General features: G+C 42.9%; 1 protein-coding gene across 1 annotated transcript in view; it reads left to right on the top strand.

Moving 5' to 3' along the window:
- Positions 1–7,013, top strand: part of LOC130490436 (uncharacterized) — a 161,728-nt gene that overhangs the window by 75,386 nt on the left and 79,329 nt on the right. The window lies entirely within an intron of this gene.

The following is a 7,013-nucleotide window of genomic DNA, read 5'->3' as shown; positions in this document are numbered from 1 at the left end:
TGATGCAGTCTCATCTGGAATGTCCATGTGCAAACAAACAACAAGATGGACAATCTCCTGTAGAGGCGCTCAAAGCCGTTTCGTGTAAACAACACTTCTTTAGTTGTACTCAGTAAGCTACTGGTTACACCTTTCTTGTTCCTTGCTAGGATATCTTAGCAAGGAACAAGAAAGCTGTAAGTAGTAGCTACTACAAAACTAACTGGGCAAAGAAGTATTATTATTGTAACATAGGACTTAATACGCCTGTCAATGGAATCAAGAATACTGAATGTTTTAGTATGTTAGTTTCATTGAGATAGTTGCATAGAAGCTATAAGGATTCACAGGTGTGTTAGGTTTCACTAGTTTGGGTTGTTAATAAAATGTTATATTACTTTGTGAGTAGCCATACTGTGTGCGTTCATTACCAATTGTTTAGACATAGTTATGTATTTTTTTTTCATTACATAGACAAAGAAGACACGTAGGGTTTCTAATTTTTAAACCAGTCCCTCTAGCCGGTCTCTTTACTATCAGTTTGATTCTCATCAAATATCAGGAGGCATTACTCACAAAAGCTTTGCCAGAACGAAAGATGGCAGCCCTGTCTTGGATTCCGTTTCATTTGGCCCAGACTCTGATATTATATGCAGGAACGAAGTCCTGGAATTCCCCTTCTCTAATTAGGCTCCAGTTTGTCATATGGATGGGCCCTAGGGCAGTGAAACTAAGAAATGGTTGAACTTCGTTAAATGCTTTCTGTTGACATTTTTTGTTTATTTCCCCATGACCCACACCTTTGTCTGTTCTTATCCCAAATCTCATCATCCAATAAAGAAATGCATCAAAGAAAAGAGATGTCGTAAAAATGTTGCTGGTGTCTTCAAAAAATTGATTGCATCAGGACCCACCCGACCTAACTGGGCTGGTTCTGGTGCCCTCTCCCCTGCCTGACAACTAAGCTTTTAGTATAATTGTGCCCAACAACAGTGAGACCATGAAATGGCTGAACTTCATTAAATGCTTCCTGTTGATGTTTTCTGTTTAAAATTTACAACCTGATGAGGTTTCATTTTTGGAATAATAATTTTTCAGAGTAATGTTTACAGTTATATCTAAAAATACTGATTTAGTTATTAGAAATACATACAGATAATTATGAAATTATTGCAAGGAAGAGGAACTGATATGCCTGTATTATTGTATCAATTCCCAATGACAATAACACAGTAGGAGGTTGATAGTTCAAAGCAGTTTGTTTATTAGGCCCAATATACACACCGGGTGAAAATTGCCCAAATGCGCAGGACAATTCACACACACATCAAAGGAGAGTGCAAGCACGGATATAATCTTTGGTAATGGGAGGTACAAAAGACGAAATACATGGCGTCAATACATAGAACCAATAATAGATATTTAAGGATTTGAATACCCTATTAGAGATTCAGAGGCGTTACATAGAAATGGTGATCCCATTCTCACTAATGAGCAGTGAAGACCCATATTCCCAGGTGCTTCTCTATTTGATCCTAAATTACTGCAGTTCTTCTTATCTTGGACCCTGGCAGCTGCCAAGGCTAACTAAGAGGGTTCCTAGCTGGTTCTTATCTCTGGAAAACCAGGTTATGCAAGCATGCTAAGGCCATCTATGGATTCTTTAATTAGCTTCTAACTAAGGAGCAACAGTGGGGCTCTTATACTTGAGGACTGTAACATATGCAAGTGCTTGGTGTCACTATACAAGCCACTTCTAATATGCTGAGTGTGGCATGTTCATGAGTGCAGATATACTTTATTGAGTACAAAGAATATATTTCAAATCAAAGAATACATTTCCAATACATTTCCCATAGCATATAATGATTTCAGGCATTACAGAACCTCATTAAAATATTCCCAAACTGGGTCTTTTTTACGGCTTGCTGCCATTATAGGTTTTGACTTCCAGGGAGATAATATTGTGATAAACCTCAGGGTATACACACAAGTGTAATGGAATTTCGAAGGGGCTATATCTCCCAGCAGCCCTGGCTCTGGAGAGGCTGGCATTCCTTTTTCAGAAGGAAGGAGGGAGAAGGAGAGATACAGTTGGTGGGCCTAGGCTGGAGCAGGCTGGCAGGAAGAACAGGCCATGGAGGAGAAACAGGCTGGTGGAAAGCTGGAAAAGGGGGACCAAGGACTGGAGCAGAGAACTTCAGGGATTCCTGCTGCAGGACTGAAGTCCCAGGTAGAGACTTTGCTGTTTGGACAGTGTCAGGTGAGCCCTTGTACAAATCTATGGTGAGACCACACTTGGAATACTGTGTACAGTTCTGGTCACCACACCTAAAAAAGGATATTACAGAGCTTGAGAAGGTGCAGAAAAGAGCAACCAAAATGATTAGGGGATTAGAGCAACTGCCCTATGAGGAGTGGTTAAAACGCTTGGGGCTGTTTAGCTTGGAAAGAAGGTGGCTAAGGGGAGACGTGATGGAGGTCTATAAAATTATGCATGGTTTGGAGAGAGTGGACAGGGAGAAACTTTTCTTCCTCTCTCATAATACTAGAACACGGGATCATCTGCTGAAGCTGGAGGGTGAGAGATTCAAAACTGAGAAAAGGAAGTATTTTCTCACACAACGCATAGTTAAATTGTGGAACTCCCTGACCCAGCATGTGGTGATGGCTGCAAACTTGGAAGGCTTGAAGAGGGGAGTGGGCATGTTCATGGAGGAGAGGGATATTCATGGCTACTAGTTAAAAGGGATACTAGTCATGATGCATACATATTCTCTCCAGGATCAGAGGAGCATAGCGAATATATTGGGTGCTGTGGAACACAGGCAGGATGGTGCTCCTGCAGTCGTCTTATTTGTGGGCTTCCTAGAGGCACCTGGTTGGCCGCTGTGTGAACAGACTGCTGGACCTGATGGGCCTTGGTCTGATCCAGCATGGCTTTTCTTATGTTCTTATAATTAAAAACCAATCCTTATTTCCTGATGAATAGCCTTTGGACCATAATGTATCTTAAATTGAAAACTATCTTTTCAATTTTCCTCCAAAAACATTTTATTTTTAAAAATTCAATTTAAATTTAAAAAATCCATTTTTTTATTTCTTTTTTAAAAATCATTGATTTTTATCCACCCTGATCACAACTCTCAAAGTGCATTTCACTTCATAAGATTTTCTCACATTTATTTCTTTCAGTCACAAACCCTATGCATAAAATGAGTAGTGCAATCAAGAAAAAAGTTCGTCAGTGTTCAGAAGAATATTTAAAATTTGGTTTCATACCCGCTATCCATGATGAACGGTCTCCTTTCTGCCTCTTATGCCAACAATGTTTGACCAACGAATCAGTGAAACAAGGTTGTCTTGAGGCGCATTTGAAGGCAAAACTTAGTGTGTATGTAAATTCAGAATTAAATTACTTCAAGTCTTTAAAGGAGAATTTTGAAAAAAGATCAACAATGAAGTCTCTGTTCACTGCCCAAACTGTTTTTGTCAGTCGTACTCTTGAGGCTAGTTATGAAATTTCTTTACTCATTGCTAAATCTGGAAAAATCTGGAAAAATGGGGAGGATTTAATTAAACCATCAATATCAGCATTTCTTAAAACAGTTCTGGAAAAAGATGACAAAGATGTGAAAGCCATGCCACTCAGTAACAATACGGTTAGCAAAAGAATAGATGTAATGAGTGAAGATATTGAAACACAACTTGTTGAAAAGCTGAAGTCAAGAAAATTCTCAGCACAAATGGATGAATCAACTCTGAGACAGTGAGGCCGTATTGCTAACCTATGTAAGATATATTGAAAAAGGTGAATTTGCTAAGGAAATGTTATTCTGCAAATCATTAGAGAGCACCACTACCGCCACTCTCCCGGGCGCTCCTGGCCCCGGCAAGGGCCAGGATCGCCTTGCCTTCCCCGCCCCCTCACTCTCCCGGGCGCTCCGTTGGTTTTAATGGAGAAGGGGGTTGCCCCCTTCCAGGCCCCACAACTCCAGACCCTTTGACCCAATCCTCACCAAACATGGGGGTTCTTGCAAGGGGGGGTCCCTCCAAGCTACCCTGAAAGTTTGGGACCTCTAACCACAAAAATGCCCCCCAGAGGCTGTTCAAAAAAACTCCCAAATGAAAAAATACCCTCAATGCAATCCAATCTTGAGAAGAAAGAAGGGAGGTTAATTAGACTGACCTACTTTCACACGGTAGGTGTGACGAGTAGAGGAAGTCTTGCCTCCCATAGAAAACCAATGGGAGGTTTTTCCCACAACTCTGGGGGGGGGCATTTTTGGAGGTAGAGGTCCCAAGCTTTCAGGGTAGCTTGAGGGGACCCTCCTTGCAAGAACCCCCAAGTTTGGTGCAGTTTGGGTCAGGGGGTCCGGAGTTATGGGGTCTGGAAGGGGGCAACCCCCTTCTCTATTAAAACCAATGCAAAACCGCACCAAACTTGGGGGTTCTTGCAAGGAGGGTCCCCTCAAGCTACCCCTCAAGCTACCCTCCAAAAATGCCCCCAGAGCCACGGAAAGCCCGAATGGCTTTAAATGGTTTTAAATGCCATTTAAATGCCCGAATCGATTCAGGAATGCCGAATTTCAGCCGAATCGGCCCAAATTCAAATCGGGACGATTCGGGGTCATGTCCTCACTTCGCGTTTGCAGCTCTTTGGCATGAGAAGGCTGCAGTCAAAGTGCAGTCAAAGTCAAAAACGATATGTTTGCAGGTGGCTGTTTACAAAGAAACTAAAGACATAATGGTATTCTTACAATATGACATATTTGTAAGAAGGTCTTGGGATTCCCTTCCCTGAAGCCAAGTGTCTCCCACACTATCCCTTTCTAAAGGAAGGACTTCTTCACTTACAGAGTAATCAGTTTGTAAACTTTGCTGTTCCAGGATGTAGTGATGGCCTCTAGTTGAATTGGAGGCTAAGATGGATTCATGGAGGGTGGTTCACTATGATGGTGAAATGAAACCTCCACATTCAATTCCCATAACTCTCTGGGGACCAGTGGAAGGGGGACAGCGGTCTAGGCTTGCCAACTCTGAGCTGTGGAATTCCTGGAGAATTGGGGGGGGGACCTGGGGACGGCAGTGTTTGGAGAGGGGAGGGACTTTAGTGAGGTATAATCCCATAGAGCCCAAGCAGGCATTTTCTCCAGAGGAACTTATCTTCGTAACCTGGGAGATCTTCAGGCACCACTTGGAGGTTGGCATGGCAACCCCAGGGCAATAACAAGGAGAGGCTTTGGCCTTCTGGAGCATATGGTTTGCTTATGCATTAAATGGACTACTGGTGGGATCCAGGAGGGCTTCTTTTGCGTCCATAGGATCTGATTATTATATTTAACTTGTGGATTTAGCCAAAAGAGTATTACTTTAAAAACAAGAACATCAGCATGTTCCGGGGGTGGATTTCTCTTGCTGTTTTGTGCATTTTGCCTTTGTGAAACCCATGCAAACAGGTTATGCTGAAAAGACCGATGACATGACTGCCCAGGTCTTCCACAAACTCATGGAACTCAATGTTCTGAGCAAAATGTTAGCATCAAAGGTGAGTGTTTCTAACTTGCAAGGAGTTTCCCTCTTCCCTGAGGGCAGCTGGCTCCACTCAGAGTTGAAATTAAGTAGAAAAACCTGGAATGGTATATGATTCACAGATGCAATGCTTTTCTTGTGTCTGTTGGATCTCTGCAGGCCAAATCAGAATGATGGGGAAGGTCCCTGTCTCCACAGCTGATGCCCAGCTTTACACCCTAAGGGTTCATCCCTGCCATCTCCAGTGGCAAGAATTTCTGCAAGCCATGCTGGGAAGGGTCTCTGCCAACTAGCAATTCTAAGCTAGTTTGACACCATCATAAGGCAGCTTCATAAGTTTCTCTTTTGAGATCAGGTACTATGTTTCTCTTTGTGTTTTGTATACAGTATGCACTGCCGTGTTGGCACTTTGCGATAAATAAGTGGGTTTTAGGTTGCAGTTTGGGCACTCGGTCTCTAAAAGGTTCGCCATCACTGCCCTAGAGTGTCTACGGAGGGTGGATGCTCTTGGACTTCCGCATCTCCTATGGAAGAAGCATCCCCACTGAGCTGCCTCCCCTCCCCAAACTTTGTCCTCCCCAGGCACTGACTCTAGATAGGAAGCTGGAATTGGCAGCCCTACTTCTGCTACTTCTACGATGGTAACAAATAGAAGAGATGTGGATGCCAAAAATTGAAAGTTAGAATTCTGCACCCAGTAAGCCTGAATTCTACTGCTAGCAAATTGTGCCCCACACAAATACAGCTTCTGTGACCTAATGAACTTATCTCATGTGAGTTGAGTATAGAATTCTACATTTATCTCTCTTTCTTGCACACATATAGCTCATGGGACGTGTTGGGACCCCAGAAGAAGTAGCTTTGGCTGCCCTTTTCCTTGCCCCTGATGGAATTTTCCGCACTGTTTTTGACCTTGAGCTCAGTGGTGGATCTGATGTTGGCTTTGGGGTGAAGAACCAGGTGGATCTTGAGCCTGGCCCATGTCCAAGCGGGTATTCGCAGGGCTCTTCTGTCAAGCAATAAGGCTGCAAGCAGTGGTGGTGATAAGAGCTAAAGAACAGCTGTCATTCATTCAAAGTCTTCCTTCTAAGAAGAAAAGCTCCACAAAGGTTTTGTTTTAGCAAAAGGGAGGGTTGAAGCGGGAGACTCAAGAGTCAGTATCATGCAGAGGTTAGTGATGGACTAGGACAACTCAGCAATAAAACTCACTGGATGACCTTGGGCCAGTCACTGCTACTCAACTAACACCTTGGGATGTCGTGAGCCTTCTTTGTCACCATAAGCTTTTCTTCTTCTTTTTTTTAAAGAAAAGGCCAGATACAAAGCATCCCTTAAATACTCACTGGTTCAAATATGCCACATAGATAAAGAAGTCAAGTAGGGTTTCTACTTTTTAAACTGGTCCCTCTAGCCGGTCTCTTTACTATCAGTTTGGTCCTCATCAAATATCAGGAGGCAATATTCACAGACAAAAGCTTTGCCAGAATGAAAGATGGTATCCC

The sequence above is a fragment of the Euleptes europaea genome, chromosome 18 (genome assembly GCF_029931775.1).
Source record: "Euleptes europaea isolate rEulEur1 chromosome 18, rEulEur1.hap1, whole genome shotgun sequence".
NCBI classification, from domain to species: domain Eukaryota; kingdom Metazoa; phylum Chordata; class Lepidosauria; order Squamata; family Sphaerodactylidae; genus Euleptes; species Euleptes europaea.
The sequence above is the reverse complement of the archived record's forward strand: the minus strand, read 5'-3'. Positions and strand labels throughout refer to the sequence as shown.